We start from the raw sequence: 22,917 nt of genomic DNA, 5'->3' as shown, positions 1-22,917 counted from the left end.
TGCAAAATCAGGATTGAAGCCGGGCACGGTGGCTCATGCCTGTAATTTCAGCCCTTTGGGAGGCCCAGGAGTGCAGATCAGTTGAGGTCAGGAATCCAACATGGTTGAAACTTCATCTGTACTAAAAATACAAAAAAATTAGTCAGGTGTGGTGGCTTATGCCTGTAATCCCAGCTACTTGGGAGGCTGAGGCAGGAGAATTGCTTAAACTGGGAGGCGGAACTTGCAGAGACCCAGATCGCACCACCGCACTCCAGCCTGGGCGACAGAGTGAGACTCCGTCTCAAAACAAACAAACAACAACAACTAAAACCAGAGTCAGGGTTGAGCTTGATGGTCCCTATCAGTAGCAGAGTCCCCTGGTGTGGCACTTTGACTTGTGGATAAATAGGTTTTTCATTGCTGCAGTTTCAAACCTTCAGCTTCTCTATATCCCCTGCCACTGACGATTATTTCACATGAACCAGAGAGACCATTAGGTGAGAATGCCTTCATCTTCCCTCCCTCCCACTTCTGAGCGCCCTTTTGTTTCCTTCTGAGCTTCTTCCTATTTCGTCCTGTCGTCCTTCTCCTCTCTAGACCCTGAAGGGTTTCTCTTCTCTTCTAAGACTACTTCTTCCTACTGGACTCCTGACATCCCCACCCCCACCCCTACCCTTGGGAACTTGATTCCATCTCTCTCTCTCTCTCTTTCTCTCTATTTCTCTCTCTCTCTCTCTCTGTCTTGCTCCCTGCTTCTTTTCTCATGTTCCATCTTCTTTCTCCCTCACCTCCTTATAATCCACATCCAGACAAGTCCACGTCTCCCCAAAAACCCCATGCCTCCCTTTTGGCCAAAAAGAACTCTATAGAGCATCAGAAGAATAATTACTAAAAATATATGTTTAAAATAAGTGGCCTTAGTAGTAAGCTCTGAGAATGAGAAGACTCGCTGTCTAGTAAGTTAATACAAATTAGTTGAAGTCAATGTGACAAGAAGAGAGCGAGACAAGTTTGTACTTCTATACCTCAAAAGAAAAACTCTGAAAAAGCAGTTTGTCTCTTAAACTAACACTTTCAGCCTAAGAATATAACAACAACAACAGAAAAGACAAATGCATTTGTAATAATGGCCATTATAAAAGATGGAAGGATATTGGAGCAGTTGAAGTGGACAAAAAGGATACAAAATTCATCTTGTGGTGGGACCCTCTCCCCTTTTCCAGGGCCATATGGGTATAGATGCATTGGGGAAAAAAATGGCTGGAAGGAATACTTTAGGAATGTCCTTTTTTTTTTCTTTGTATCTTTTGAAATTTCCTACATGAGCTCGTATTACATTTTGTTGGCAGAAAATAAGATTTATAACCATCCTTCTTCCCTCCCACGCAACCTTCTTCCCTCCCACTTGGCCTCCGGCATTGACCTTTGGCTTTGTTGGGTCAGGTCTGCTGGGAGGGCCTCTGGGACCCTCTGTCTCCTGGCCTCGCCATGGTGAGGGTTCGGCAGTTCTCTCCCCCAGCCCCTGCAGTCCCTCTTCTCTGGCTTCTGCGTCTGCCAGTTTTCTGTTCCCACCCCGCGTGTTTCCCTAGTCTCTTGAAGAATTTTTTTACTCTGCTTGGACCTGAGACACGATGTTCCCCAGAGTGCTGCGCTTGTGGTGCTTTTCCTGGCCTGACACCTGTGAGTGTCAGACTGGGAAAGAGGATTCCATTTCCCTGTCCTTCCTCCTGCAAGTGATTGGCTCTGGTGTAGAGGGGGGTGTCATAGGTAGCCTGCCACACAGGTTGGCTCCTTCTCCGTTCCCCTCCTGTTTTCCCTGGTCATGGCAGGCTCCCTGAGGAATCACTTCTCCTCTCGTCTGTGTTGGTGTCCTAGCTTAGGTGGCCCCTTTTCCTGCTGTTCTCAACTTTGGTAGCACCTTGGCACCATCTGGGGAGCTTCGTAGTCCTGAGGCATGGGTTGCCCCTAGCAGTTTTAAGGTCATTGATTGGGTGGAAGCCAGGCCTGGGAGTCTGGAAGCTCCCTGCTGAGTCTGCCGGCAGCCACACTGAGGACCTTGTCTCCTGTCTGTGTCGTGCCTCGTTGTAGATGGTCACACACATAGAGCAGCCCGTGCCTAGAGTCCTGGGCCTTGGGGCTCAGGAATGGGGCCAGGCCTTCCTGCTGAGCGACCCCAGTGCCACAGGCACTGATTGGCCACTGGAGAAGCGGGAGTGAATGGCAACAAGGCCAAGTGAGAAGCCTGTGTCTGCGCTGACCACCGTGCCCCAGGCCGGTCTAGTCCAAAGAGACCTCCTGCTTTTGACTTTCCTTACTCGGCTGTGCCTACCTTGTGAAAGCCCCAGTAAAATTAATCCAGTGGCTGCTTGGCCAGACAGTTTGGACGTGTTTCCCGAGTCCTGGTCTGGGATCAGAGGTTTGGAGGCCGCAGCTGGACCTTGATCTTCTTTCCCCAGTGGCATCCTCAGGCTGGGGTGTGGCAAGCTCGGAGAGGATGGGGACCCTTACTGTGTGGCCCAAATAGAGCAACAGGGCCTTTTTCTTCTGCTTCAGAATATCTATTCTCACAAAGGGAACAAGCGTCCAAAAACTTCACAGAGTAGCATTAGGAAATCAGGGATTGCAGCCAAAGGGACTCTTGTCCTCTGTGTGAGGCTGAGTCGGACTTCCATGACTCATGGTTCTGTTATTCTGAGAGTTTGAGACTATTAAGGAAATTGAATTTAGAGGGTCGTGATTTGTGAGAACAATGAAATAGGCCATTCATATTCCTGTAGCATCAGCAGCGGATGAGATGGGAGGTGTTGTCTTTCGGGCAGACAATTGGGAGCATTTTGCATATTGCCTTGCACAGGTGTCTTGTAAGGGCTGAGGAAAGCTGCTTGAGGTCTGGGCAGTAGTCGAGAGGCCTGCACACCCCCCTTGGGAGAGGGACCCAGCAGCAACTGCCATTCCTGGGCCAGACATGGTGTCAGCTGTACGCTGCATGGATCCTGAGACCCCTGTGTGCTTTCACAGCCCTGAGAGTCCGTGTGCTTAGTCTCCTTCTGTTCACCCCTTACCAGATATTCCTGGGACACATGCTGGGGTGCCTGTCCTTTCTTCTTGCATCGAATGTGTGGTGGCAAATGAGGAAGGGATTTTCATATTCTCCTAGTGTGCGTTCCAGCCAGGGAGGCCAATGAACAGGAAATGCTCATGAAAAAAGTCAGATGGGGCAGGTGACATACAGGTAATTAACACCATGGGATCGTATAATGGAGAATGACAGAGAGTGACTTTTATGTTTGGTGGCTGGAGAACATTTTTAAAGAGATGGTGTCTAAGCTGAGAGCTGAAGATATGAGTAGTGAGATGGGGCCGGGGAGGCAAAGGTCGGGGAGGACCGCCTGGTGCAGGGAGACTAAGGAAAGATTGAGCGTGGTGTTTTCAGAGAACCCTGGCGTGGCCCAAATGGTTTTGCAATCCAGGAAAGGAGTTTGGTACCTGTTCTCTGTGCATTGGGAAGCCATTGAAAGGCTGTAATCAGGACAATACGGGATCTGGTTTGCTTTAGAAAGATCTTGAGTGAGTAAATAAATGAGTGAGTGGTGAGTGAGAGAGGCTTAGACACCAGAACAGCTGGTGCCACCCCACATGCAGCACGACAGTCACGGGCACTTGGTGGTTCTGTTTGCCCCGCCCAGCTCATGTGCTCATAGGTGAAGTTTTTGCCGTCAGCAGTGATCATTAAACAGTGAGATGGGTAATTGTAGCGAGGGTATTTTTTTGTTGGTCCTAGACTGCCTAGAATCCTGATGGAAAGAATAGTTTTCCTTGAACTTAAAATTCAGCAAATCCTCTGTAGCTATTTTTTTTGTACTGTTTGAAGGATGTACTATTTATGGACTGCAAAACAATAGATTCTAATCTGAGTTGGAGATAAAACATGACGGGGGCATAAAACATTTAAGAAGCACACATGAGGCACAACAAAGCATTATGCAACAGCTTCTTCAGGAAAATGTGCACATTTTGCGTCTGGGAGCAGCTGAGAAAAGTGACACAGAGCAGAATTGTCCTAATATATAAACCTCAGGTAGTATTATGAAAGTAAATACTACATTCAGTCTTTAGGCACAGCGGTCAGTACTGGTTTCCACCCACGAATGCAATTCTGTCTTGTTGATGTGTTGGAACTGCCCCCAAACAAATGCCAAATGTGAGATTGAAAATTAAATGTATAGGGCCCCAAGCTGTTTGGAACTGTTTTTAAGATGAGAGCTGTTCCACCTAATAGTTGCTATAGGAATAAGCTGGCAGGATGAGGAAAACCCAAGAATGCCAGTTAGCAGGAGAAGATACCGGAGTTTCTGTTAGGCAAACACAGGGAGGAAATATGGAGATTGTATTGTCTGCGGCACTGAGAATCACAGCCTCCAGAGACAGAAGTCAGAGTCACTCAAAACCTCAATACCCAGGCCCTTCAGGCAGCCTGTGGCCCAGGGCAGGTGCCCCTTCTGCTGCTGGCCTTGGAGGGGTGGCCTGAGAACAGCCCTCCCTGCCTACACCAGGGGAGATTTTACACACCTTTCCCACTGCAGCCTGCACCATCGTCGTATTCTGCAGGGTGTGGACACAAGTTAGAAGCAAGACAAAAGTGGCTGGCCCTGAGCTTGCCCTTGGGTTTCAGACCTGATCTGGTGCCGGTATCTCTATGGAGGGCTGTGAGTACAGTTCTTGCTGTCTTTGCTGTTGGATGGCATCCCCTTTAAATGTTCAGTCCTGTTGTCTGGGCAACCTCGTGCTGAGGGACCCATTGCTGAGCACAGTCTGCCCAGCTCTCAGCAGATGGAATGAGAGCCCCTGCACCATCTCATGGGAAGCTCCTCTGCCGGGGCCCAGTGGGTTCTTGCCATGTGGCTTCCATGCTCCTGGTGAATGTATAGCTTCTGTCTCTCTAGGGTCATCTTACTGGCTGCTCTGAGGTTTTCAGACCACAGAGACGGGAGAAAAGCTGTCTACTGCCATGGTCAAGGTGAGGCCGATGCCTGTGGTCATTCCTTCGGTCCCCAACCTGGGGACAGTGTCAACCTCTGCTGTAACCGGACTTCCCTCTTGGTGCTTTCATGTAATTTTTGTTTCTTTGTGGTTTTCCTCTGGATATTCAGACCCTCAGAGTCTGGCAAAATAATTTGCACATTAGTTCTTCCTATGCAGGGTGATTATTTTCCTTTCTAAGAGTCAACTAGAAATAAAAAGTAAATTAATTTTTTATTTTCGTTGGACAAAGTGCACCTCTAGCCTGACATGTTATTGTAGGAACTTGGGCTTTGAGGAGACAAATTTAAATCTGTATATAAAATAACTTTATGAGTTTTCATATTTGCTTCTTATCCCTTGAACTGAGACCATATTTGTTAAGATTTCTCTCTGACGTTGGCCACAATAAATATCTTAACAAATTCAGGAAATTCATTCTAAGTCATCATTTTTGCTATAATTCCTGGACCTTCAAGTTTTTCTGCTTAAAGTTGCCTCAGGGGACCCTCAGATCTCTTATGGAGTTTGTAAATCCATTATGAGAGATTGAATCTAGAGTACTTAACATTTGAAATCTAGAGTACTTAACACAATCCTGGGCATCATTTACTGGTCTCAGGAAATCCTTTGAGGGAACAAAAAAAAAATTACCGCTATAATGAAAGTCTCTAAGCTGGCTTATTCACAAAAAACCAGTGTGGTGAAGCAAAAAAGAGCGTGAATTTTTGAAATCAGGACACCTGGATTCATACTTCAGTTTTACACCTAGGACTGTGATAACATTGGGCAAATTACTTAGCTTCTTTGACTTCCGTTTCTTCATTTGTGAAGTGGGAGGATGCCTGCTTGGCAGGGTGGGTGTGAGGTTGACAGAGGCTGTCTTAGGCTCTTCAGGCTACTGTAACAAAATGCCATAAACGCAGTGACTTATGAGCAGCAGTAATTTATTTCCTACAGTTCTAGAGGCTGGAAGTCCAAGATCAAGGCACTGGCAGATTCGATGTCTGGTGGAGACTGGCCTCCTGGTTCACAGACGGTGCCTTCTCACTGTGTCCTCCTGTGGTAGAGGAGGCAAGGCAATCTCCGAGGCCTCTGTAGTAAGACACTAATCCCATTCATAAGGGCTCCATCCTCACAACCCAGTCACCTCCCCAAAGGCCTCAGCTCCTAATAGCATTACCTTCGAGGTTAGGATTTCACATACAACTTTTGGGATGACACATACATTCAGTCCATTGCATACTCCAAGGAATATCATGCCTAACAGGATGGCTGGAAAGTGTAGATGTTCCACCACTGTAGTTCCCTCCAGCCTTCCCTTCCACACACAGCCAGTGTATCTCCCTGCAAGTGTCTCATTTGACCTGTGGAGTTAACGTGCCTGGTGGAATTGCCCTGGCTCATCCTAAGGCTGGATGTCTCAGCTCAGATGGAGTGGGAGGCAGTGGAGATGCAGGGGTAGAGATGATACCTGAGCCTGGAGAGCCTCGCTTGCTCTGAGTTGAACTGCAGTCACACGCCCTGGCTCATCCATGTACTTCTGATCTGACAGCGATGCTAGGAGTGTCTTCCTTCCATTCCGTGAGTGTATTTGACATAGGCTTGATGCCAGGGTCCCTCTGACTTAGGGCTCCAGGCCAGTGCTGCAGCTCGGCCTTGAGGAAGAGTTCCCAGAGCATGAGGAGGACTCATGTTGGAGGATGCCGGTTAGTTTCTTTCTGGTCAGACCTTCACTTTTTGAGATGATGTGACATCTTTCCTGTAATCACAACTACATTCAACTCTGAAAACATTTTAATTTTTCATTTTCCCATGTTTGGGGGACTATAATCCCATGGGTGTATGGATATTATCCAGAGACATGAAACATGGAGTTTGGATTTGCAGAGGACAAGGAAGCTATGAGATATGGGAGAGCAGAATGAAGTCACACCCCACACAGATGCCCACAGATTTTGTGCTGCAGTGAGTTCTTAATGTCCTGCAATCAGTGACACACCAAGGATGGCTTTCAAGAGCTTTCTTGAGCCGTTTCTCCAAATCTCCGCAGTCTCCTCCCTGAACTCCCATTAGTCTCCAGATCAGTTTACTTCCTAAGTAACTTAGCAAACTTGCAAGACCAGCTGAGCTTCCCAGATGAGGCCCGCACATCACGGCTCCCGACCCTTCCTCTGAGGACACTTCCTGGGAGTTTTTGTGCAAAACTATTCTTCTTCCCACCTTAGACAGGCATGGGTGGTCACGTGTCAGTCCAGCCCGCTGTGCTCTTTCTGTGCAGAAACTCTTGCCTGGTTACACTTGGTAGCTTCTCTTTTTAAACAAAAGTGTGAGTGTCCTTAATACCTTTGGCTGCGTTAGCTCTTCCTTTGTTAGTTTCTGATGGCCAGTGAAGGAGAATCCTGTATCAATCAGGATTTGCTGTATAACAGACAACTCAAAACTTAGAGGCTTAAAACAATACCCGTTTATGTAGCTCACAGTTCTGTGTGTTGGCTGGGATTACTGGGGCAGCAAGGATGGCCTGGGTTCCTTTCCACATGGTCTCTTATCCCCCAAAGGCTAGCCTGGGCGTCTTCATGTGGTGGACTGAGGGTCCCAGTAAGCAACAAGAAAAAGCAGACTCCAATGTGCAAGCACTTTTTAAACCTCCATCTGCATCATAATTGTTGTTGTCTCATTAGCCAAAGGAAGTCACAGGGCCGTCAAATCTAGAGGCAACCTTGGATGGAATATTCCAAGGGCCTGGATCCGGGGAACATGAATCAATTGGAGGCTGTTACTGTACGATCCACCACAATGTCCATTGCCTGTTTTCTTTTGATTGTTAATCTTTTATATTAGGAGGAGTTTTTTATATATTCTGGATACTAATTCTTTCATTGCTATATATGTTGGTTTCAGATGAATAGGAGTTCTTAATTTTAATAAACAAGGTCACTTCTGTCAATCTTTTTCTTTTCTGATGTGCTCATTTTGGTTATTGTTTTAAAAATCTTCCCCAACCTTGAAGCCATACAGATATACTTCTATATTGTTTCCTGAAAGTTTTATGGTTTTGCCTCTTGTGGTGATGTGTTATCTCTCTCATTCTTTTCCTTTTGGTAGGATAATTGAGAAGTGTTTTTATTAGGTAAGCTCCATTTTCTCACTGCATCAAAGTCATTTATGCAGGCCTGCTCTGCAAGTGGCATTTTCCACATGGAATTAAATAGATGTTACTACCCTGTAGTTAATTCCAGTCTAAGACAATTGCAATGCAGACAGAAACCTTGAGACATTAATCGACCAAACATGTATTTTAAATAGGTTTGAATATTCAAGTGCAAGCAAATAATTAGTACATTTTGTGAGTGAAGAGAAAAATGAAGTACTGCGCTTCTTTCCTTTCTTTCCTTCTTCCTTTCCTTATTTTCCTTCTTTCCTTCCTTCTTTCTCTCTTTCCTTCTTTCTCTCTTTCTTTCTTTTCCTTTCCTTTCTTTTCCTTTTTCTCTTTCTCGCCCCTCCCTCCCTCCCTTCCTTCCTTCCTTGTCTTGCTGTGTCACCCAGGCTGAGATGCAGCCTCTAACTCCTGGGCTTAAGTGATCCTCCCAGCTCAGCCTCCTGAGTAGCTGGGACTATAGGTGCATGCCACCATGCCCAGCTAATTTTTAATTTTTTGTGGAGACCATAGCTCACTATGTTGCCTAGCCTGGTCTTAAACTCCTGGCTTCAAGCAATTTCCCTGTCTTGGCCTCTCAAAAGAATTGATTACAGGTGTGGGCCACGGCGCCTGGCCAAGAACTATATTCGTTAACTTCAGCTAAGCAAACCCCCCACTCCTATCCAGTACTTTCTTCAGGTTTCTGTTGAAAAGTTACTTGGTAAAAGGAGAGGGCCTGAGCAGTGATTTTTAAGATAGAGGGAAGGAAACCTAATACATAATCTTTGCAAAAATCCCCGAGCAAGTTGGTATTATTGCCATGACTCCATAAGAAAACCAGAGCTCACAGGAGGCTGCCAGAGACTTGTCCGAGGGGATTGGGTGGTCGGTGTTCCAGCCAGATCAGACTGAGCTTCTGTGGTATCCGCCTGTTTTCGTTGGGTATCTGGAGAATCGTTGAGTGAGGAACTGTTCCCTCCTGCGCGAGATCTTTCTTCCTTTATTCCTTCTTTTCTCCCTTCCCTCCCTTTCCTCCCTTCCCTTTCCCCTTCCTTTCCTCCCTTCCTCCCTTCCCCTCCTCCTCCCCTCTTCCCTCCTCGCCTCCTCCCTCCTCCCTCCCCTCCCTCCCTCTCTTCTTCTCCCTATCTTTCTTCTGTCTTTCTTCTTTCTGATTGTGCCTGTCCTGCTGTCTGCCACAGTGCAGTGCACGATCTCGGCTCACTGTAAGCTCCACTCCCAGGGTTCACGCATTCTCCTGCCCTCAGCCTCCCGAGTTGACCCAGACCCACACCATGTCCCCACCAGGAAAGAAGCCAGGATGGTCTCGATCTGACCTGAGCCATCCACCCCGCCCTATTCCCAGTGTTGATTACAGGTGTGAACCACCGTGCCCGGCCTGCACCAGATCTCTTTCTACAAAATTTTAAGTCAGTGAAATATAAATGAAAACTTAGTATTTTTACCATGACTGACATCAGTGTTTTTGAGGGTAAAACAGTGTTTCTTTTTTTTCTTTTTTGTCTAATTAGAATTCTTGTTTTTTTCTGTCCTTAAGGTTTTTCTCTACTCCTAGGAATGTTCCCTAAGGTTTTGATATAATTCAGGAATTTGTATTTAGGGAAAGGCACCTGAACCAAGTTACGAGAATTTTTAGAACATTGGAAGCCCTGGGGAAGACATCTCACCCATTGCCGGTCGGACAGAGCCAATGTGGGGGCTTCTAAACACACATGAACTAACAGTCTCCATCAGCTCTGAATTCACCTCTGAGCTTAGCAATGTAAGCTTGTATTATACACGACTTCGTTTCTTCATGAAACGATCATCATAATAAATTTTGATATACTCGGAAAACTTAGCAGGCTTAAATATTTATTAATATTATTAAAATAAATGGAGTAATAATGGACTGGATTTTAAAGGATCTAGAATTTGACCATTTTTCTTTTTCAAAACATGATAAATACAGAAAAACCTTTAACAAAGTAACAGTAGTAGTAATAATAATAATAATAATAATGGTATGTTTCCTGGGCTAAATTTAGAAAACTTTTGAGTATGAGGCAAATACGGAAAACATATTTATATCAAAGGAGGACCTAGAAGCACACTACTAAAACTTGCCAAATTCAACTTCTATGTTTGTTGTAATTTAGTAATTAGCTATTTTAGAAAAAAAAAAAAAGTGCTTCAATAGGGAATTAGGATTTTCAGAATTTTGAAGCCCTGGGAAATAATTACATCTGGTGCTATTTAGGTAGAACAAAAAATCAAATCACTTACCTGGAGTAAATCTAAAAAAGTGAAACCATTTTAAAAATTGTCTTTTTAAAATTTCTAAATTAACGTTATTTAGGCATATACATTGTATTCTGCATAGCTTTTTTTTTTTTTCAAATTATTATTATTTTTATTTTATTTTAGTTTTTTTGAGATTGAGTCTCACTCTGTCGCCCAGACTGGAGTGCAGTGGCGCAATCTTGGCTCATGGCAACCTGTGCCTCCCAGGTTCACATGATTCCCCTGTCTCAGCCTCCCAAGTAGCTGGGATTACGGGCATCTGCCACCATGTCTGGCTAATTTTTTTATTTTTAGTAGAGACAGGGTTTCACCATGTTGGCCAGGCTGGTCTTGAACTCTTTACCTTGGGTTATCCACCCACCTCAGCCTCCCAAAGTGCTGGGATTAATTACAGGCATGAGCCACCATGCCCGGCCCAAATTATCTTTAATAAAGAAATAGAGAGACACAAGACACCGGGCCTACTGCGGGAGCATGAGGGAGGCCGTGCATTATGTTCCAAGGCATCTGTGAACCCATAGAGTAGACACCATGAGCAAACCTCACCCTCCTGAGTTGAAAAAGCTTATGGACAAGAAGTTGTCATTGAAATTAAATGGTGGCAGACGTGTCCAAGGAATGTTGCGGGCATTTGATCCCTTTATGAATCTTGTGGTAGATGAATGCATGGAGATGGCGACTGGTGGGCAACAGAACAATATGGGAATGGTGGTAATATGAGGAAATAGTATCATCATGTTAGAAGCCTTGGAACGAGTATAAATAATGGCTGTTCTGCAGAGAAACCCATGTCGTCTCGTCTCTTCATAGGGTCTATTTTACTATGATATAAAAATTAGGTCGTGTACATTTTCATATTATACATTTTGTTAAATTAACTTTTGTAATAGTGAAAAAAAATTAGATATACTAAAAAATACCAAATATTTAATATTTTTAATACCAGTTTTCTAATCCATTTAAAATACATAGTGAGTTTTAAGAGAATGGGTTCCAGGGTTCTAGACTTTGAGTTCACAACCTTATGTTCTTAAATTGGCAAAAGTACCCCCCAAATAAAACAAGATAAAACTTTGACCAAACACAATGGCTCTTGCCTATAATCTCACCACTTTGGGAGGCCAAGGCAAGAGGATCACTTGAGCCAAGGAGTTAGAGATCAGCCTGGGCAACATAGTGAGATGCCATCTCTACAAAAAATACAAAAATTAGCTGGGTGAGGTGTCACAGGCCTGTATTCTGAGCTATTCAGGAGGCTGAGGTTGGAGGCTGGATTGCTTAAGCCTGGGAGGCAGAGTTTGCAGTGAACCAAGATTGCACCACTGCACTTCGGCCCGGGTGGCAGAGTGAGACAGACCCTGTCTCAGAGGAGGAAAAAAAAAACCCAAACTTTCAACATTATAATTTAAAAAGATGTTTTAGGCTTAATTTAGAAAGTTTACATCGTTCAACAGAAGCAGAGTTTATTTTCAGAGGAATATTTGGGTGCAGACTGTCAAAATTTTCTGAACTTAATGTTTACTTCTGAAACTGCTTCCTCAGGTTTGTTTTATAAGCTTTGTCTTTTTACAGGCCTTCAGTTTTAGCTTTGTCATGGGTTGATCAGCTTTCCTGGTGTTCCTGGGACTGAGGAGTTTCTTGGGATGTGGGACTCTCAGTGCTGAAACTAGGGGTATTTCAGGCAAACTAGAATGAAAGAATGAGTTAAGATGGGTCATGTCCCGATAAACCCATCAGTCGTTGGAAGTATCATAAGTTGAAAATGCATGTAATACACCAAACCTACAGAACCTCATCGCTCAGCCTAGCCTACTTGAAATGTACTCAGAACAATATACGTTTGGCTGGCTAATGTAATCAGCCTACAGTTGGGCTGAATCATCTAACACAAAGCCTGTTGTATAATGAAGTGTTGAATATCTGTGTCATTTACCGAATACTGTCTTGAAAGTGAAAAACAGTGGTTATGTAGCTATGTGAAGTATGATTTGTATATTGTATTGTACTATAATAAAGTGGAAAAGTCCTAAGTCAGCCCATCATAAGTAGGGGACTGAAGTAGGGGACTGACTATAGTCAATCACCCTATTCTTCTTGAACCTCAAAAAGCAAAATCCATCAGTTTGAATTTAGACCCACATGTCTAGCCTTTAATTTCTTTTCTCCTTCCTTCCTTCCTTCCTTCCTTCCTTCCTTCCTTCCTTCCTTTTCTTTCTTTTCTTTCTCTCCTTCCTTCTTTTGGAGCTGAAGTCTTGTTCTGTTGCCCAGGCTGGAGTGCAGTGGTGCAATCTCAGCTCACTACAACCTCCACCTCCCGGGTTCAAGTGATTCTCCTGCCTCAGGCTTCTGAGTAGCTGGGATTACAGCCTTGCGCCACCATGTCTGGCTAGTGTTTGTATTTTTAGTAGAGGTGGGGTTTCACAAGGCTGGTCTCGAACTCCTGACCTGAAGTGATCCGCCTGCCTCAGCCTTCCAAAGTGCTGGGATTGCAGGCATGAGCCACCGTGCCCGGCCTACCCTTTAAATTTGATTAAGGTGCTTTCATTTCCTTGGGAGGCAGAAGTGTTTACAAAGAAAGGGGCCCCAGGATAGGCTGTGTCCATGTGGTTTCAGGACGTGGGCACCGCTCTCTGGGTGGGCTGGCGAGGGCATTTTTTGCTGCCCAGCTCTCACGTTTCCCAGGCTTGCTATTTGTTTTCTAATCCAGGCAGCAGAAACACCACTTGTGTCCGTGATTTTCATGCTGGATCTAAGATGTTGAGGCAGCAAATTCTTATTCTGACTAATTTAACAGTCTTTCGGTTTAGCCTGTGCTTGGGGCTGTGCTTACAATTTTGATAAAAATGGTTGTATCTGGGTCATTTGGAAAGGAATTAGGCTGTCTGGAAAATAGAACATATAATAGAACAGGTGGTTATTAAACCACCAGGCCAAGTGGAGACCATGACTTCTCTTTGATTTAGATGCAAAGACTACTATAGAGGTTGACACACAAAGATTTGTAATTTGTAATTTAAGAAAATAATTGTTCAGGGAGCAGAAACCAGAAAGTAATATATGAGTATTTTGTCTTGAACTGCATTTTCTTCTTTCTAAAAGCATGGAACTCTTTAATTCCCCTCCCACAGCTCTTAAGGCTGTCAGATGTAGTGGGAATGGTGCCTGGGGCCTGAGATGCGTAGGTTATACACCATACAACTCAGGGGCCAGGCACCATTCACGTCACATTTATCCTAGATTTGTCTTGAAGGGGTGCTTTTCCTGACCCACATGAGAATTTCCCTGGGCTAGTGGCAGCCAGTATGACTGCCTCGCCAACCCGTCTAGCAAGGACACTTAGAGGAAAACATGAAGGAAATCACATTTTTCTTCTCCTAACATTTTCTAGACTTCTTCACATCAGACCTTTGGATGTCTGACCTGAGGACAATCGATATGTTTTTCTAGAGTTTTTAACATGCAGCAGCATAGTGGCTTAGAGTGCAGACTGAGGAGTCAGTACTATAATTTTCTAGCTGTATAATCCTGGGAGAGTTGGCCGCTCTGTGCCTCAGTTTCCCCATCTGTAAAGTGGGGGCAGCACCTTCCTCATTGGGCTGTTGGGGAGGTTAAATGGGTTAATACTGTAAAGTACTTAGAATGGGGCCTGACGCATTGTATGTAAATGTTACCAGCCTCGTTCAGCTTTGCCTCTGACACTGGGCTGATGCTCCCTTGGGTCTGGCAACACGGCATCGGAGATGCTGATTAAAACTTGAGACACATGAAGAAACCATGACTATTCCCATGACCCTGTGAGAAGAAGTCTGGGCAGATAATTTCATTGTCTTCTGCCGGGTTTCACTTCCTGCTGTCTCAACTGCACCCCTTAACCTTGGTGTGCGGTTGTCTCTTTCTGTGCCAGCCGCTCCCATGAGAGGAGCCCCTCATTGCCGGGACTTTAGTGGCTTAGGGCGGTGCCCCATGAGCGCTCCAGTTAAGCCAACAGATGGGTACTTCGAGGCTGGAGGCACTGCCTCTCCAGGGCAGTATCTGCTCTCTGTGGATGTCCGAATTCTTGCGGGTGGGCTCAGCGAGGCAGTGCTCTCCACGCGCCCCACTCTGGTCTCAAAAGCTAGAGAAAATGCTCTAGAAGGCTATTGAACACCTGTGTGGGGCTCTGTGGTTCAGGTTAGGTTACTCCTTTCGGTCATTTCTCTCTGGAAAGAGCAGAGATGGCTCCAACACTGTACAAGCCTGCAGTCCTCCTAAGGCTAAAAGACACAAGGTGGTACCCGTGTCATGGTGGTGGCAGTCTAAAGATGAGTGTTTGTGTGTGTGTGTCTGTGTGTACATGTGCACGTGTGCAACGCTTGCTTTGTGTGTGTGGCATTTCTCTTTCCTAATCAAATTTAGGCAATCCGTTGGGGCTCCAGAATAGTGCATCTAGGTTGGGAGTATCTCACAGGGAGTGGGTCACACTGGGCTTGCAGCAGACCCCATACCACCCACTGGTGAAACTCGAGCAAAGCTCTAAGAATACAGAGCGTAGGAGCAGTGCTTTATTCGGTTAACTTCACCACCACCAGTGAATGTCTGGGTTGTTCTCATTTTAAGGATCAGTATGAAGGTTTGTGGGGTTGTGGACACATTCAGGGTTGGACGGGGGTTCATATTAGTGAGCCGACTGGGTATCTTTATTCACAGAAGAGGCAAAATTAGCAAATAACCCCATCAAAATCATCTTGACAGTCGTTCTCACCAAGGTTGCTGTCACCTCTGTAATTATGAAAATGTGGTATGAGGTAGGCTTGGGAATCTGGACACCTTTTAAGAACTGTTGGAACAACCCTCTCAGTTAAGTAAAGAAACTACTTACCAGAAAACATGTGGAGGACACCGGGGTGATAACTCATGGTCATTTCCGATAAGCTGCTTCTGGGGCCAGAATCTCTGCTGAATCTCAGCTTCCTGATTTAATGAAGACAAGGAAATGAAACCATCCTGCCGACTGTTTGTGCTTTTAATGGGCAGAGTTTTCAGAAAGAGAAGACAGTTAAATTGGTTTTCGTTTTTGCCCCTTTCATTTTTGCTGCTTCCGTCCTGCAGATTGAGGCCTTTGAAAGGAAGGGGAAGAGGAAATGTTTTCTTGCTTAGTGAGTAGGATGCACCTTTCCCCTGAGGAAGATTCCCTGTGTGTGCTTGTATGTAAATGTACATACTCTCTTACTGTCCTCTTCCTCCTCACAAATGTAAACCTGTGTGTGCTTCGTATTAATACCTGGCCTTTCCATGAGACTGCGAAGTCTGGAGGGAGAGGCCAGGCCCGTGCTCCTGGCCGCTGTGACTGAGGACCTGGTGGAGGCCCCTCACTGAGCCCTGTCCCCTGAGTGGAGGTGAAAGGTAGACAAGGAAGACCCCACAGTTGGAGAGCCTGCCATGGACAGGTCGCCCATTGTTTCACCTGGGTCTGGTTCAGCGTTTTCCTGGGAGGTGGGGGAAGCTGATGCTGTGATGTAGTCCTGGGGTGAGCTTGGAAGGTGCTCTGGGCTTGTCAGTTGACAGTGTGTCATTAGGGATATGGGCGGCAATGCGATGTCCTGCTTGCAAGGAAGGAGATGTTTCAGACTTACCGTTGACTGAAACAGGGAGATGAGTGCTGTCTCCTGGAAACAGGGCAGATTCGGGATCAGTCACAAACACTTACCAAGGCCCAGGTTCAGTCCACTCCTGGAGCTTTGAGGGGCTAGTGTGTAAAGGGTGGAGGAGCCCCTTTGCTAGGTGCACTGGCCTGAGAGCTTCGAGGGGATTTGCCAATGGGATTGGGCCACAATCTTTATTACTTTTTCCCTAGTCCTCATGGTCTAAGTTTTGTTTTCATCTTTCTTTTCGCATCTTTGTGTGGAGTTAACTTTTAATCAGGGAAAGGGAATACATGAAGCTATTGATGAATGAATCACTGGAGAAAACAGTGAAGTGGGATTTTTATTTCAGGGTGTCTTAGGTGGCAGTGCCGGGTGGGCGACAGATGGGGGTGTCCCTTGTCTTCCATTGTCCCAGAGACTGACATCAGCCTCTACCTAATCAAACAGCATTTTTATGTGTTTTTCATGAACGGTGGTGGATGGAGATGGGTGGGGGACTAGCAGCTCTTCGTGCTGGAGGGAGTTACTCCACCTCTGCTCTCAGACAGCCTATGACCGGGCACAGGTCACATTGCTGCCCAGGACTTGCCCTCTATGGTATTTGAATGTCATGTAGCGGCGCTGTGTGTTTCAGTGGCTGTGTCTAGGCAGCCCAAAAGCCACTGAATCCCTCTTGTCCACTCTGCAGCCGACATTCACTCAGCATCCTGGAAAAGTGCCCATTGGGGCAGGAGCTTCTCTTGCTCATGTGGACATGAAGGTAAGTCCTTCTTGGACAGGCGCATCAAATCATGCTGTCCTATTCAAATGGTTCCTTGGTTTCTTGAAACAACAAGTGATGATGTCCATGAGGATGGAACGAAAAATAGGCTGAGGGAGGGATATGAGGGAGACAAACGGAAGAAGGAGGAAGGAAGGAGGAAGGAAAGAGGGGAAGGAGGAAAGGAAGGAAGGAAGGAAGGAAGGAGGAAGGAGGAAGGGAGGAAGGAAGGAAGGAGGAGGAAGGAAGGAGGAGGAAGGAAGGAAGGAAGGAAGGAGGAAAGACAGGAGGAAGGAAGGAAGGGACAGGAAGGAAGGAAGGAAAGGAAGGAGGAAGGAAGGATGAACATGACGGATTATTGTGCCGCAAGATGAATGAATGATGATGATGATATTTAAAATGATGATGAAATGAGTGACATGAAATGGAACAATGAGATGAATGGTTGATGGAGACGAATGAACATATGAAAATGGAATGATGATGAAATGGAAATGATGATGAATGGGAATGATGGATGGAAGAGAGGGATGAAGGGAAATAATGATGAATGGAATGATAGAGGAGGAATGGAATGAGGAGGAATGGAATAGAGGAGAGGAAGGAATATGGAGATGGAATGAGAGGAAGGAAGGAGAGGAAGGAAGGAGGGAGGAGGAAGGAAAGAGGGAGGCAGGACAGGAGGAAGGAAGGGACAGGAAGGAAGGAAGGGAGAAAGGGAAGGGACAGGAAGGGAAGGGAGGAAGATGGAGGAAAGGAAGAAGGAGAGGAAGGAAGGAGGGAGGAAGAGGGAAGGAGGGAGTGAATGATATGATTATTGTCGGCAATGATGATGATGGTACGAAATGATGATGGAGCATGGAAATGAGGATGATGGAATGAAATGATGGAGATGGAATGATGGATGATGAATGAAATGATGATGAATGAGCCGAATGATGGATGGAATGGAAAATGATGGAATGGAGGAATGGAATATGGATGAAGAGGAAGGGAATGGAGGAATGGAATGGAGGAAGGAATAAGGAGGAATGGAATGGAGGAGGAAGGGAAGGAAATGGAGGAAGGAATGGAATGGAAGGAATGGAATGGAGGAAGGAGGAAGGAGGGAAGAGAAAGAGGAGGAAGGAAGGAAGGAAGGAAGGAAGGAAGGAAGGAGGAAGGGATGGTCGATGATGATGGCGGGAAATGATGTGATGAACATATTACCGGAAAATGATGGACATGCCGCACCATGATGAGGTCGGAATGATGATATTTGTAATGGGAATGATGAGATGAATGGAATGAAGATGAATGTGGAATGATGAATGGAATGATGATGAATGAAATGATGATGAATGATAATGTGAATGATGGATATGAATGGAATGATGATGAATGATATTAGGAAAATGATGATGAAGGGAATGATGGACAGGAATGGAATGATGAAATGGAATGATGATGGAATGGAGGAATGGGAAGGAGGGATGGAATGGGAAATATGGAAGGAATGAGGAAGGAATGGATGGAATGGAAGGGAGGAATAGGAATGGAAGGAAGGAATGGAAGAGGAAGGAATGGAAGGAAGGGAAGGAGGAGAGGAAGGAAGGAGGGAGAGGAAGGAAGGAAGGAAGAAGGAGAGAGAAAGGGAAGGAGGGAGAGGAAGGGAAGGAGGAAGAGGAAGGAGGGAGAGGAAGGAAGGAGGGAGGAAGAGGGAGAAAGGGAAGGAGGGAGAGGAAGGGAAGGAGGAAGGAAGGGAAGGAGGGAGAGGAAGGAGGGAGAGGAAGGGAAGGAGGGAGGAAGAGAGGGAGAGAAAGGGAAGGAGGGAAGGAGGGAGAGGGAGGGAAGAAGGGAGGAAGGGAAGGAGAGGAAGGAGGGAGGGAGGGAAGCCCCATGGCCGAAATGGATAAACACACCAAGAGTCTGGCTGGAAGGTTGTCAGCCCGGAAACTGTGGCCCAAGTTCGTGGTGAGTGAGGAGTTACTTTCTCTCCTTGACCACTGGAGCAGGACGGACTCTGCCTGCCACCCGTCCCAGGAAGAAGACTTTCCTTCTCAGTGCCTTGGTTTGCGCTTCAGGGAAGCCACTGACATGTTCGTTGCCTGTTTTCCTGAATTACACAGCTAGAGCTCCCTGTCTCAGTGTCCAAGAAAACCAAGGGTCCCCAAATGCAGAAACCAGGGCTAAGAATGTGTGTTTTACGGACAGGAGACAGCCAGCCTGTTTGAGTGGAGGCTTTTTTGGAAACCCCACTTTCCTAGTGAGTCACAGTAAACACAGACAGCACACTGCTTCCCAGTCACCAGGGCCAGGGCTGTCCTGGGCTCAGAGTGAATTAGACCAGCTTGGCTTTTGTATTCGCCATTCTAGCATTTCTTTCCCTGCTTGGTTGGCACCACATGTGCACACACATATCCACATGCCTTTGCACACATGTACACTTTCTTATTTGCTGACCCTGGCAGCCCTGCCATCCCTGGGCTGCCAGGCAGATTTTCTGATCTGGAGCTTATCCGGCCCAGACATTGGAAACACCAAGCAACTGGTAGCCGGTAAGACTTTTACCCCATCAACCGAGGCTTACGAAAGAATAGACTTACCTTAATAATGCCTAGTGGCAAGGTTTCCAGGAGTGGGGACAGCCTGGGGCTGTTTGTAGGGGCTGAAGGAAATGTTTACTGAGGGGATCCTGATGCGGTGGCCACTGTGACAGCCAGTCAGGGGGTCTTGTTCCCATTTTAAAGAGCGATAAACTGCAGAGCTGAGAGGACCACAAACCCTTGTGCAGCCGGGGTTTCTGCAGGGGTCTCTGTAGCTCAGAGCCTCTAGGCCTTATCACCTCCTGTGTATTGGAGCCTTCCTTGGGCCCTCAGCACAGCCCACACCTGCCAGGGCCAATCCAACCATATAGGCTGGCCAGGGCGGTGAGCCTCTGAACAATGTGTGGGTGGTGCCACCAGTCCTTGTCCTCACCAGGAATCCAATCGGTCATTCCGCAATTCCCCAGGCTAGGCCACAGCTGGCTGTGCTCCTAACATCCCTGCACTGACCAGCAGGTCACCAGTACCTCTGGGAGCCTGACTGCGGCAGCCGTGTCTGAGTGATGACTGCCAGAACGTTCTGGTTTGTAATTCAGACATGCAAGACGTGCTGCTTTGAGGACAGTGGGCTGCACTGCTGTTGTGCCTCCTAATAGGTGTACGGTCTTGCGAGGTCAGAGCAGGACCCATCCAGGGGCAGTGACCTGTGCTGGATTTGACCAGAACGCTCTGCGGTCAGGGGTTTTACCTTTCAGCTCGAGCTGCAGAGAGACCCTCTCTGTCCTGCTGTTTCCCCAGATTCTGCCCACAGGGCATCCCCATGCGCTCTCTACCTGGGTGAGCTGTGTGGGGTCAGCTCACCGTGTAGGCTGCCTCGGGAAAGAGGGAGAGCCTTGTGCTGGTGGGGCACTCGTTTCCATTTGGCTTCATCAGAGACTTTCTGACACGTACCTACTGCCAGATCCTGTGTAATAGCCGTAACACGCCGCGCGGCTTGCGGCTGAAGTTCCTTACAAAAGCCAGGTTGGGGAATCCATAAAGTGTAGGCTTCTCTGGCCTTCATGGGTCTGATGAAGGGGTTTCCTGGCCGTGAGGATCACCTAGACCTGCAGCTGCTGCTGGCTCCTGAGCAGCTGGCTCTTGAGTGTGCAGATGTCTGGCTCTGACAGCTGAGCCTACCTGAGGCCCCCTGAGACTACCATGCAGAGCTGGGGCATCCTACATACCTGCCTGCAAGGGGAAGCTGGAACTCCAGGCTACTCTGTTGTGATTTCTCCTGGGTTGTTTGACAGTGGGGCATGGGCTGTCATGGGCCTATTGGTGGACTAGAGTCCTTGATTTTCCTTCTGTGCAAAGTCAGGGCTCTCCGGGGCCCTTCATGCCTTAACATCCCAAGGAGCTTGTTTTGTTATTTTCTTCCACAATGTCCTGCAGTTACCATGTTTGGGTGGTGTGTTATTTATGGAGACGTTGGTGACAGGGAGACCGCGATGTAACTTGAATTGTGATAATGTCTATACTTGCTCTCACGTCCTACGGAGGAAGAATTTGTTTTTCTTGATTTGGTTCCTTTCACTACTTTTGCTTCATGGAGGCTTCACGTAGATGCATGTGGAGGGAGCTTTATTTAGACAAGTTTCCTTGACGTCTCTGGGAGGTCTCTGTTTGCCCGGCTTCAAGAGCATCTGGTGTTTGGACAGCCTCTGGGCCAGGCACTGTGGGGATGGCTCTAGAAACTGTCAGTCATGTGTGTGCTACGCCGTGCACAACAGGGGCTCTGCAGACAACGTCCATGTCCTCAGGTGCCCAGGGGCTTTCTCTGCTTAGGTTCTCTTTTCTCCCCTGGCCAGAGAGATCTTTTCCAAGTAGTAATTGTAATTTTTCTTGGTGGAGGGCTATTTGTGATATTTATCTCAACCCTGGGAATACCTTTTTGAGAGCAGAGAGGCTCTCTGGGACCTTTTCATTTTCTAAATTCTCAGTGCATTTAGGGAATAAATGCATTCCCGAGACTTTCCTGGCGGTTGTTGATAAGCCTGCAGTGTGCTAGTGACATTTGGCAGTCCTGTGATTTACTTTCCTCTCCCTAGTGGAAAACCATGCAAACTGACGCCTAAACCCAAGGTGCCATGCACAGTCACTGCTGACCTCAAGTGCTAGGCAAGGCCCAGGTGAGGTGAGTGAGGGGTACCTGTGACCCAGGGTCAGGGAGCTGCATGTGCCCTACCCGGAACCACCAAAGCGGGAGAGTAGGTGCGGTTGGCTTGAGTGGGTTCTGGGCCAGAGAAAGGTGGAGAAAGCATCTAGAAAGCTTCTGCCTCCCAGTGGCTGCATCTGGGTTTTAATTCCAGTTCCATACCTACCGTCTGTGGAACTTGGCACTTTTGCTTGTAGGGTGGGCACAGGGACACCTTGGTCATAGGCAAGAGGGCTCCCGATCTTGTATGTGGAGTGTCTGATGCAGGATCTGACTGGGCAGGTGGCCCATGGCTGAGAACTGAGAGGCTGTCCAAGGCCAACAGATGCCCATGGGAGAAGCGGCCTGCAGAGGGTGAAGAGAAGACTTGCAATCTTATGGCCTGATACTGTGCACGGGCAATCCAGGGACAGAAGGCACTGAAGCTTCCAGTGACCCTAGCGTGTGTCTGAACCAAGTTCCTAAGTGCATGTTTCCAGGGGAGGGACTTCTTCCTCCCCTATAGAGAGGAATGGAAGGTAAATGGACCAAGCCAGGCAGGCAGGTGACTTCGGAACCCCATCCCGCCTCTGCTGTGAGAGGAAGGCCACTCTGTTTACAAGCCAGTGAGGCTGGTCTGTTTGAGGTGTTCTCAGCCCCGTGTGCCCTTCTCTGGATGGAGAGCCTTTCCCTCCCTTTAGAGGAGGCTGTGTCTGCAGGAAAGAGGTCAGTAGCATGAAGACTTGACCTGAAGTGGCTTACATGGGTCCCTTTCTGCCAAGACGCCCAGTGGGGGCCCAACAGCCAGGGCCGTGAGCTAGCCTTCTGTTGTGTGGACACATCAACATTTCTGGCTCTGTCACACATATATGGTCAGGGCCCTTTGTAGTTGCATAGGTGTAAAGCGAGGGCCCTGGTTGATGGCTCTTCCTGTTATGCAGAACAAAGCAATGATGTGGAAGTGATTGTCCTCTCCCCAGGGCTCCAGGAAGCCTTGATCCTCACACTGTGCTGAATGGCACACAGCAGGAGCTTTAGTTAATCATGAAGATTGGCGGGGTGCGGTGGCTCAAGCCTGTAATCCCAGCACTTTGGGAGGCCGAGACGGGCGGATCATGAGGTCAGGAGATCGAGACCATCCTGGCTAACACGGTGAAACCCCGTCTCTACTAAAAAATACAAAAAACTAGCCAGGCGAAGTGGCGGGTGCCTGTAGTCCCAGCTACTGGGGAGGCTGAGGCAGGAGAATGGCGTGAACCCGAGAGGAGGAGCTTGCAGTGAGCTGAGATCCGGCCACTGCACTCCAGCCTGGGTGACAGAGCAAGACTCCGTCTCAAAAAAAAAAAAAAAAAAAAAAAAAAAGATTGCATTTTGTTTGTTTTCATTGT

The 22,917-nt window shown here is 47.1% G+C and overlaps 1 protein-coding gene and 1 pseudogene across 1 annotated transcript in view; both read left to right on the top strand.

The window, feature by feature from the left end:
• The window catches only part of SH3RF3 (SH3 domain containing ring finger 3), a 372,468-nt gene that overhangs the window by 108,517 nt on the left and 241,034 nt on the right, over positions 1-22,917 (top strand). The window lies entirely within an intron of this gene.
• Positions 10,792-11,574, top strand: LOC108581728 (annotated as a pseudogene).

Source organism: Papio anubis, chromosome 14 (genome assembly GCF_008728515.1).
Source record: "Papio anubis isolate 15944 chromosome 14, Panubis1.0, whole genome shotgun sequence".
Classification (NCBI taxonomy): Eukaryota; Metazoa; Chordata; class Mammalia; order Primates; family Cercopithecidae; genus Papio; species Papio anubis.
The sequence above is the reverse complement of the archived record's forward strand: the minus strand, read 5'-3'. Positions and strand labels throughout refer to the sequence as shown.